The following is a 10,966-nucleotide window of genomic DNA, read 5'->3' on the forward strand; positions in this document are numbered from 1 at the left end:
TGTCTTACCGTTGAGGGGGAAAAATGGGAAATGTGGCACAGCGATAATCATTGGGAGCTTTCATGACTAGCTTTGTTGGGACGAGGCAGATTCCAGCCTCAGTTATAAAATGCCAGCAGCATGACCTGAGCTGCCCAGGTGTGCAGAGCCCACCTTCATTCCCTGCACGTAGCTGCTGGAGGGTTGTGGCTCAGATGAAACAGAAACCCCAACTCTGAGTGGAACCTAAAGTCATCAGCAGTGTACACTCTAGATACGTACAAAGTCTTCAGTGGAGACTTGATGTGCTAAAGGACTATCCCAAAATAAGTTCTAGCTCTCAGCTTTGTGTGGCTAGACTCCTAGTCTAGAAAATCTGGAGAATAAAACAAATTGTAATAGCACTTGTAATAATAATTCTTGGAATTAATCTCATTATTTGAAATTAAGGCTATTTTGTGAAAGTAAGTATAAGCCATAGTAGATTGTACTTGAGTGCAGTTAGGAAAATTGTTGGAAAGCTTTTCTGAAAACAGGAAAAAACAGTGTTTTTTTCTTCTCTGTAGGCTTTTTGCCATACAGTAACTCTATACTGTAACTCTAGGTGGCCCCTCATGTTTTCAAGGCTGGCACGCTTTTTCACACTCATTTGGGTCACAGATAAGCACCAAACTTGATCTTGGATTAGCAGTGCTTTCTAAGAACAAAGAAACACAGAGAAAGTAAAAGCAATTATATTGCCATCAGACTGAGAATCTTGAACTTTAGTTCTTAGTATATTTTTCTGTGGGATTAGATCATAAACAGAGTTGTTCTAAATAGATGTATTTCGACATTGACTGAACATTTCCAGCTAAACAATTTCTAGTGCTTCCTGAAAGTGTCACTGTAGAGCTTCTTCCCCAGCTTGCTGCCCTCCTTTGCAGCTGAAGGAATAGCTAGTCTTCCAAGCATTCCCAAGGACAACAGAAGTTTTAAATTAGTGCAGTTTTAGAGAAGTCAGTCAGTTTTCACTTATGATATATTAAGGTCAGAAGTTTTGAAGATAAAAATTTAAACTGTTGGTGCACGTTGGTTTTTTTTGTAGTGTATGGGAAATGGCTAGGGAAGGTTAAAACCCAGCTTGCAAATTGTTTTCAAATTTGTTCTTTTCTTTGTCTGGTTGATATCCATAGTGTTAGGTACTATGTGTTTTGATTTGGTTGTACAAAAAGGTATGTGTTGAGTGGGAGAGTAAAGGACACTTGGTCTATATTTAGTTTTAGTTTAGAAAGAACATCCATAAGAAAGTGTAGTATCTAAGTCTAGGAAAAGTTCATTATCATATGATTGACTCTTGAGAGACATTGACTCCTGGAGAATTAACATGGGAAAAAGTGGTATTTTTACCCAAGGAATGATGATCAATAACAGTAAAGAATTTTTTTCCCAGCTGCTGATGGTGAATAAGTTAGCTTCCTGTTTCAGAAGATCCATCAGTTTTTCAGATTCTATTTCACTCACGTTTGAGGCATCTCTTTTCTATCAGGGTAGCTCCTTAATTGATTTGTTTTTCCTCTCTCCCACATTGTACTCATCAGGTCTCCTGAGATTTGTGCTTATTTATTTAAACCACCCAAGAATAAAATACTAAGTTCTGAGTGAGAAGATGGAAATCACTGTGTTTAAGGATGCTTCTCTGGGATGTAACATTGTAGGAGTGTTAAAACATGGAAGCTGGTGCATCAAGCAGTTGTTGATCTGACAGCTTATGTCCATGACTACAGAAACACAATGGGTATAAAGGATTGCTACCTCACAAATCTTTAAAACTGTACAAAGATGGAATCTTGCTCATTTTTTCATCAGCAGGATACACATGTCATAGCTGTATGCAAACCGTGCCGGGCTCCTCTACTTTCTTATCAGTGAAGATTTCATAACAGGTTGTTTGCCTGTTATTGGATTTCTTTAAAATGTTTATTGAGATAAATCTTTAAAACACTTGATCTTTAAAAACAATTCTTTACAAGGATCAATTTCAATTTTAAGTACAGTTTTGCCCTGAAAGTGGTGCAATGCAGATCAAGCATATTGAGTAAGATGATGTTTTGGAGGTTATCTGTGCTGCCATTAGTGACAAAGCATGGATTTAGTGAGGAGATAGAATGAGCACTAGGATGTTTCATGGTTTCTGTGCCCATGAATGTTAGGTTTTGATCCACCCATAGTGACAGATGAAACTGCTGTTATTCATTTATACCTATCCCCATGTTACTTTCCTCTGTTTATCCAGGTAAAATAATTTGCTATGCTCTAGTTCTTTGCACCTTTGGAATGATGGACAGCTGTCAGATAAGTTACACTTAAATATTGTGATATACGTTTTTTTTCAGTACGAGTGAAGATCTTTGTTAAACATAATACTGGTATTGATTAGTAACATGGGAAGTTCTTTATTGCTGCATGTTATTTTAATATATTCAGTACTAATTGAATTATTGAAAGCTGATGTCCTTACTCAAGTAATTGCAACCTAGTTTATTCTAAAGAATTCAGTCCTCTGCACTTGAACATATATATAATCAAAGCTGTGAAATTTAACAAAACTGATTCTTTGCAGGCGCACAAAATAATTTCTTTATTATGCATTCTTATTATTAAGGATTTGTCCTTTGGCTATGGATGTTTATATAAATAATGGGAATTAATAAGAGTCATCATTCTAACCTATATATATGGATTTATTATTTCCTTTAGTAAAATAATGCTTTATTTGGCTCTTCTTTTTAATTTTCCTTTTGTACACTTGTTTATATTTATGAAGCTTCAACTAAGATGTGACTAAAAGTGATTAATTTGAGGAAAGGGATTTTATATCTTTATATGCTAACTAAAGTCTTAAAGTATACTGAGCCATAGTAAATTATGAGCAGAGGAAGAAGAAAGTCGTGATTGACTGTGAAATCATGTGGTAATTTTATGTTCAGCTTTTCGCTAAATGAATGCTTCCTTTCCATTCATTTGTCCCTATTGTCAGATATCCAAGTTCTACCTTCCCAATGTCTTCCCAGTACCTGTCTCTCTCATTTTCCATCAAACCACCAGAGAAATCTTTTTCCATCTAACTTGTTCAGGAAAGGACACTTTCAGTGTGGAATTAGTTGTCTATTGATTGTAAAGTAAAGATGTTTTTCATTTTTCTGCACGAATCTGGAACTTGGTTATGTGGTGGAAGAAAGGCATATCTCCTAAAGCTGCCTTATCTTTTGTAGAAAGGGGTTGTTGGGGAAAAGTGGAGGCTCTCATCATTAGGACACCTGAATGCTGTCTCAAAAAATATAATTCTCTCATTTCTCTGTCACAGTCTAGCACTGAGTATATCACTCAGACTGAGTAGTTCACAGATGATTGCTAATCATTCGCTCATCTCCCTGACAAAGTTTGAATCTCTGAGACAAAGCACAAGCAGAATAAAGCTTTTTTTCTTTTTTTTTCTTCCCCCTTCCAGTAAATATTGTCAGAAGAACTTAGAATAAAGCAGAGCAGGCTGATTTGGTCTTATAGAGAGAAGCTATGCTACAGGCAAACCTGTCTCCTTTTTATGTTGGCTTTTGGTTTGGTTTGGGTTCGGTGAGGCTGACTGCAGAGAGCTATTCAGCTGGCATGCAGTGTTATCTTTGATGTCCTCTGCAGTCTGTGATGAGAGTCATCCAGAGGGCCATTCAGACCGTCTAAGTGAAATTCTTCTAGAAGGTCATCAGACTTCATCCCCTTTCTCTGCAGAAAGGTATAGAAAGGCCAGTTGAGTTAATTTACTCAGTTAAGTTAAATATACTTAAATGTGGCCTCCTAAGCACTGAGGGTTGGGGTTTTTTTTTTCCTTTTTTCTACTGTCTTCTGATCCCAATGCAGGATAATACCCAACTTTTCATTCATTACAGGCCTTCCCTGGGGAATGTAAACTGTGTTAGTAGGTGAATGTTGTTAAGGGATTGTGCTTGTTGAAGTATAAAGAGTTTAGGCACAGTACTGAGCTACTATGGTGTAAGTTGAGGTTTGTTATCTGAGTGACAGTAACTGATGGTGCTATGTTTTTGAATAATATTTGTTGTTTTTTACTTCCTTTTACATTAAATCTCGGAAGGTGTTTGGATGGCAGTGCATTATAACTGACTTCAGCAGGTCCTTGCTCCAAATGCTCAGCTGTTCCTTCTGTTGAGCTGCAACAGCAGCTTGGCCATGTGTTAAGAGGATTGGAAAATCGATCTGGCATAATTAAAAACAACCAAACAAAAACTGTGGCTCAAAAATGTTTATTTGGTTGAAGCAGTTCCTCAGTCTGGTTCGGTGCATGGCCACATATGTATTTGCCAGGATGACACAGTGAGTGTGGAAGGTCATTGGAGCTGTTGAACCTTTGAGTGATGGCCACAAACAAACAGCCTCAGTGACCAATCCTTGAGTCTGGGGGAAAAAAATAGAGTATCCTGACAGTGTTTGTGTCAGTTGTCCTCTTTCTGTTTGAATGGTGTGATGTTTAATATGTAGTTTTGAAACATACTAAATACTAGGGAAGGAGACTATCTATTCCACTTTGAACTGTGAGTACTAGAGCTGTCCTCTCTACAGTTTAGGCAAATATAAGTGCCACAGGACTTGCTTGCTACCACCACCTCCTCCAGCAAGCCCCTTATTCTTCCTCCTTCCTTTGTACCAGCACTGATATTTGTTGCTGGGGGAGCTGAATGCTGATTAGGGAAGCTTGCCTAGCTGAAGGTTGCCCACTGTTTTTGTAGAAATAGTTTTCTGGCAGTTTATTGACTGGGTCAGGTTGAAATCTAAGAGGTGCCACTTCAAGTGAAGGAACAGAAATATATGGCATGTTTGAAGGGAGATAGGAGGAGAAAATGGGTTAGATGTGGGGGGATGGTTGCAGCAATGCCTTGGCTCTGTTAAAACGCACAAAAAAAAAAAGGATCTGTCAAACTGCATGCTTAATTTTCAGCCGGATCAACTTGCTGGACAGACTTGCAGTGTGGCTGCACAGCTTCTTGCCCTTGGCTTGTGCTGACTCAGAGCCCGTGTCCCCAGACTCCACCTTGAGGTCATGCAGCACGGGCAGGGATGGGGTGAGGAGCAGCGCTCCTGCGAAAGGGGCTGCTCCGGGTGATCTTGTTTGGAGCAGAAGGCTCCGTGCTGGATGGTTTTCCTGGCTGGTTGTGAAAATGACAAACCTGTGCTTCCAACAATTTAGGATTCCAGTTGCTTCTCAGTCCTGCATAATTGCTGCTTATTAACAGTTCCCTGGATTTTGTTTTAAGCATAGCAGTTAGAAAGCTTGCTGAAACTTTCTATTACTTTTAGTGTGCCGTGCGAGTAATGAAAATTCTGTAGCGGAGCAAGGTTGTATTTTTCCCGTCCACCTTAATTTTATTTTAACATGCTCTGAGGCTGTTGTGCAAACCCTGTCTGAAGATGCACTGACATACAAGCATAGTTAAAAGTACCATTTATTTCCAAGGGTTCTGGTTATTCACTGAGTGGGCAGTGGGCAAGGAGTGGGATGAGACAGGATGTCTCCTTGTAGTTGAGCTCGCTTTGAGCTGCATTTCATTTAAAATGCTGATATTCATAAAGGTTATTTTTACCCCCTCCAATGGAATTAAAGTTCAAAGTATAAGTGCTGTCGATATCTTTTGGGTAGAAAAACTTGCACTTTAATTACTTTTGGTTTCAGTTTCACGAGCAAGAGCAAATTATTTTCAGTTTGAGTATGTTTATGTAAAGGTGGGGAAACTGATAAGGAAAGTAAACTGCGTTGCTCTCTAACTCCTTCCAATATATAAACAAAAACTGGTTAGGAAAGAAAAATACTTATACTAAAGACTACAAGGCTAGTGCTGTGTTATGGAAGGGTTTGGGAATGTGGAGATTCTAATTGAGTGAGAAGTTAGAAAGCAGCTGACTACTTTTAAGTGCCCCAAATCCAATGTTCTCAGTTCTGTGTATGTGTATAAGCCCCTTCTTTTGCTTATATGAAGTAAAAATATTCTGTAAATTATTTGGTTGTAGCAAATATGTAATTAAGAAATGTATTATTTCTAAAGGTTAAACATCATTATAAAATATTAGATTATGTATTCAGCATTTTAAAGACAATTTTATTAAAAATATGTAATATACTTATTATAAATTCTACATTTGTATGCAGTTTGAAAACATAAAATAGCTTAAAATATTGGTTATTTCAGGGGTGTAGCACACAAAAATTAAACTGGTGTGAATGTGTATTCAGATGACTCACTGTTTTAACAGGTGCATGCAGCAATAATTTGGAAAGCTATACATTGCTTCTAAACCAGTACAATTTAATGGTATTGCCAGCCACATTGGCATCGACCCTTCATTTAGGTGTTTTTTTTAAAAAATCCCAATAAATTATTAAATAAATGATTTAAAAGCATGAAACAAGATTACAATCAGTTTGGCAAAAAATAATCTGTTAATCATTGTCTGGAAACTCAGCCCAATATATTCAAATTTATTTACTTGTCAACAAAGTATTTAAAACCAACCCCAAACCAAACAATGAGCACGTTAGACTACCTATGTAAAAATGACTAAGTCAAACAAACTTTCACTGTGTCAATTTGTATTGAGTGCCACACTTTGGTAAGAGCAGAATCGAATTATAAAATCAGGCCTTTATTACTGCCCCTTCTACTTTTCCTCTCTGGTTCAGTTCTGACATTGCCTTAATAGCCAACCTGTCACTTGGTTCTTTACACACAGAAAACAAGGATTAAAATATTCAATTCTATTTTTAATTAGGATTTTTTTGCCATATAAAAGCAACTAAACAAAATATAGGCTTAAGTGTGGAAAGTTGCCTCAGAAAGTTCAGCAAGACCTGAATTTTATTTTTTTTTAAGAGATAAAGGCACATTTTCCTGAGATTTATGAGACATGGAACTCTTGCTTTAAATGCCTAGATGCAAAGAAACCCTGTGTGGTTATTTCAGAGTGATTATATTTGGTGACCATTATTAAAAATTTCTTGGAATTACTAATATGTGCAGGTCATTCATCATACTTTTCTGAGAATAACAAATTCTATTCTGTTCTATTTTACTCCTCTGACAAAAATGAAATGAAATATAAGATCACTTCCATGAAAACAATCAGCACTGATAGTTATTGTTGCTTATTCCGTTATGTTCTATCCAGTACTTGCTTTGCCAATAATATAGGATCACTTTTTCTGAAAGGATGATTTCCTCAAAATAATGTAATACAGATTTTACTGAAAATACAAGGAAAACAGTTCTGTCTCTAAGTTATATTACTTAAAAATAAAAGTTGCTCAGGGGATATGTAATTATTACAGTGCAAAGTCATTAGGGATAGGTATGAAACTGTCATAGCATAGTAAGGCAGAGGTGAATATTCAAAAGAATGACAATTCAGAGAAAGTGCCTTGAGGAGTAGTGGCTATTAGCTGTCAGGGAAAAAGACCATTCATAGCAGATTATAGAGACACTAATTGTAAACCTTATATCCATGGGGTTAAGAACAATATGAAAATTTTCTTTATCTGTTGAGAGCAAAGCAATGGCAGTAATGACATGCATCTACTAGGTGGGAACATTAATATTTGAGAAGAGACAGAAATACTGAAAAAAAAATTATTCTATGAGTCTTTAAAGAACATGCTGTGAGTCAAACTACTGTGCACAATTTAGCGTGACTTACAAAAAATAGTTTTAAGTTTTTCTTGGTCTACATGAGTCAGGATTTAAAACAAGCAAACAATAAAACCCAAGCCAACTGAAGATATCTAAGATATTGAGTTTTGTATTTTGTTTTGTGTTAATTTTAGTTGTTTGGATGTGTAAATAAGATTGGCTAGGCCAGGATGTAACATAAAGACTAGGCTGGACAGGTTGATAATGATGGCAGAAAGAACTGTAAAAAGCTGAAATGAAAATTGCTTAGTAGAAAACTAAAGAAAGCAAAATCACGGCTTACCCAACTGTTCGTGACAATTAGAACTGGTCTGTATTTATTTCTTTATTGAGGCTGAAAGTTTTTCACTGATAAATATACTCATGTAGATATAGTAAGCTTTGTTAAGGCACCTCGTACAGTATTGCGTGGTATTCTGATGGTTTAAATCTATCTCTTTGCTAAGTCAGTGTGGCTCATGTTAAATACATTTCAAACTGGTTGATTGGCATATCATAAAGCAGTAATAGGTGAAGGATGACCATGTTGGATTTTATAGAACTTGTTCATAGCCCATTGCTTTGAGGATTTGGATAATGATCTGGAGGAAAATAGAATGTAATCTCTGGTAAAATGCATATGTGCAAAAATTGATGGATTCCTAAGTATGAGGGATGGTCTGTACTGAGTTAATGGGGATCATTTCAGTGTATGTTAATACAGCTAAATATAATCTGTGTATACAGTAGGGTCATACATGTAGAATGGTGTAGTACTTTGGAAAGGAGTAATTTGGTTATACACTACAGTATGCACATTATAGTCCCTTGGTATGGATATAGGGTATCTCAAGTGGAATTAGGTGTGATCTACTTTTTCTATTAAGCTCTAGTGAGGTAGTGTTAGAAAATTGCATCCTGATTGAGCTTAAACTGCAAAAAAACCCTCAAATCTAGATAAACTTAGAAAGATTCAGAAAACATATCAAGGGCAACCACACACCTTAAAAATAAGTAAGTCACCAAACCCTGGTGTACAACAGGAGCCTTGGAGAAGCTGTGTAGTTTTTAGCAAAGGGAGGTTCGGGAAGTCACTGATGGCCTGTGAGTACTTATATAGGGCTAAGATTTCAGATGGAGTAGTCCTATAGGTACAGTCAACAATGGTATGACGAAATACAGGAGCTGAAAGCTGAACTCAGGTGTATTTCTTCTAGAAATATAATAAATTTATAACTGAAGTCATTTATCTGTGAGAATAGCTTATTTAAGGATGTTCTGGATATGTCAGCAATAGAAAGCTGTGAATGTTTCCAAAAAGGTGCCTTTAGTTCAAGCACAATATGATTACCTGAGGCAAGAATTTTGGAGTGAAATTACCTACTATACAGGAAGGCAGACTAAATGATCATCTCTTACACAGGTCATCTACAAAAGCTGACAAAAGTGTTTTCAGCCTGAAACTCAGTTGTAGTGTGCATCTGTATGTTTGATGGGAAGGATGAAAAGAGAGGGGGAAAGGGAAGGCTGGAGATGTAATGAGAGGATAGAACAAACATGAGTCAAAATTGTATTTTATACATACAGAGGAATTGAGTATGAGATTTATTGAATCAAAATTTGTGATCATCCAAGCAATACATACATTTTCTATATAGCATTTTGCAAGATTTTGGCATGCTAATTGTGTGAATTAGCAACCAGCTGGGAACAATACCCTGCTATTTGTTAAAGGAGAGACAATAAAGTTCTTCTAGACAGGAAAGAATCTACATTGTTAACAGATGACCTGAAAGTTCAGCTCATTGAAAAGGCAAATATTTTGACCAGGAGAATAATTCTTCCTGTGGAGCAGTACGAGTTGCTGTGCTTGAGCTGTACTGCTATTTTTTAACCATGTCACAGCTATTGAGCTTAGTCTTCAACTGACTTCATAAACAGTGTAAGAAAGACTAAGTAGGTCTTTCTCTTTGTAGAATGTAGAGGTGAATATGTTAGAATCCCCTTTTGCTGCAGTTTTTGTTGATTTTGTACAATTTCTACATTGGTTTTAACAGTTCAGATGTAGATTTTTGCCACATGTTGTCACTGTCTGCCATGTTCTCTTTTGTAAACTCCAGAAGCACTATTATACCAGAGTAACTGTGGACAAAAGCTGGAGTTGCATTTGGAATGAAGGTTGTTATGATCAAGGGGAAGAAAAGTTAAGGCTTTCTATAAAATCCTATTTTTTGCAAGTGAGGCAGATACAGATTTCCAAAAGTTTGTTCTTGAACACTTCTGTGGTTAAAAAATTTTATTCCCATTTCACGGCAGTTTTACAGTAGCATTTGAGTTCAATATGTAGCTTTACAGCTTTTCTGGCCTCTTATGGATGTTTGAGTATCTAAGATCTTTATCAGTAAATCTTTAGTTTGCCAGTTTTTTCCAGTTTAAATGACAATTTTATTTACTATGATAAAGGTCTCTGATTTACTTTTGTGCTTTCTAAGAGTTAAGTTTTTGCCTAAGTTATGTCTTGTAAGTTAAGATTCGTCAGTTCACATAGTATGTTTGTAATATAATTAATATCTTATTGAAAAATATTTGAAGGATGAGCTGCTGTTTTCAAGACCTACACTTGACCTAGATGCAAAATACCTCATTTTTCAAAGATGGTAGGTTGGAAATTGTTATATCAAGGAAAACATATTGTAACTTTAAAAATGTGCATCACTGACAGGCTTATGTATCTGTCTAGGTAGTTCTTCCTGGCAATCTGTGAACATTATTTTATGATATGACTCTTGACGTTGGGTATTGTGTATCTATATTCTATATGATTTCTTTGGGACATGCTATAATGTTTATGTTTGCTCTGCATATGTACATGAGTGTCTACTGCATCCTTTGGGAAGAAAAGAAGCATCTTACCTCTTTAATTACCATGCCCTTCCTTGTAATGTGGAAAACATGTCAGAAAATGTGACCCAAGTGGGAGAAACAACTATGAATTGCACTGAGTTCAAAGCCCTATTAATTTGGTCTCTTTTAGTTTTGCAGTTAGTCAGTTTAGTCACTGTATCTATCTAAATGGTGAAATTAGGTCAGGCCTAATACTCTCCTTCTTTCCACCACTTCCCCATGCCAGTGCTAAGGTTTATGGGACAATGGAACGCAGGGGTCATGCTCTGAGTTTCATGATAACTTGCTTGATGATTTGGTGGCAGGCTGAGAATAGACCAGACTACCTTTGAATATTATTCATGGAAATGAACTGGAAAATGTAACCACGTGCAGGA

The sequence above is a fragment of the Acanthisitta chloris genome, unplaced genomic scaffold (assembly GCF_000695815.1).
Source record: "Acanthisitta chloris isolate BGI_N310 unplaced genomic scaffold, ASM69581v1 scaffold16533, whole genome shotgun sequence".
Lineage (NCBI taxonomy): Eukaryota > Metazoa > Chordata > Aves > Passeriformes > Acanthisittidae > Acanthisitta > Acanthisitta chloris.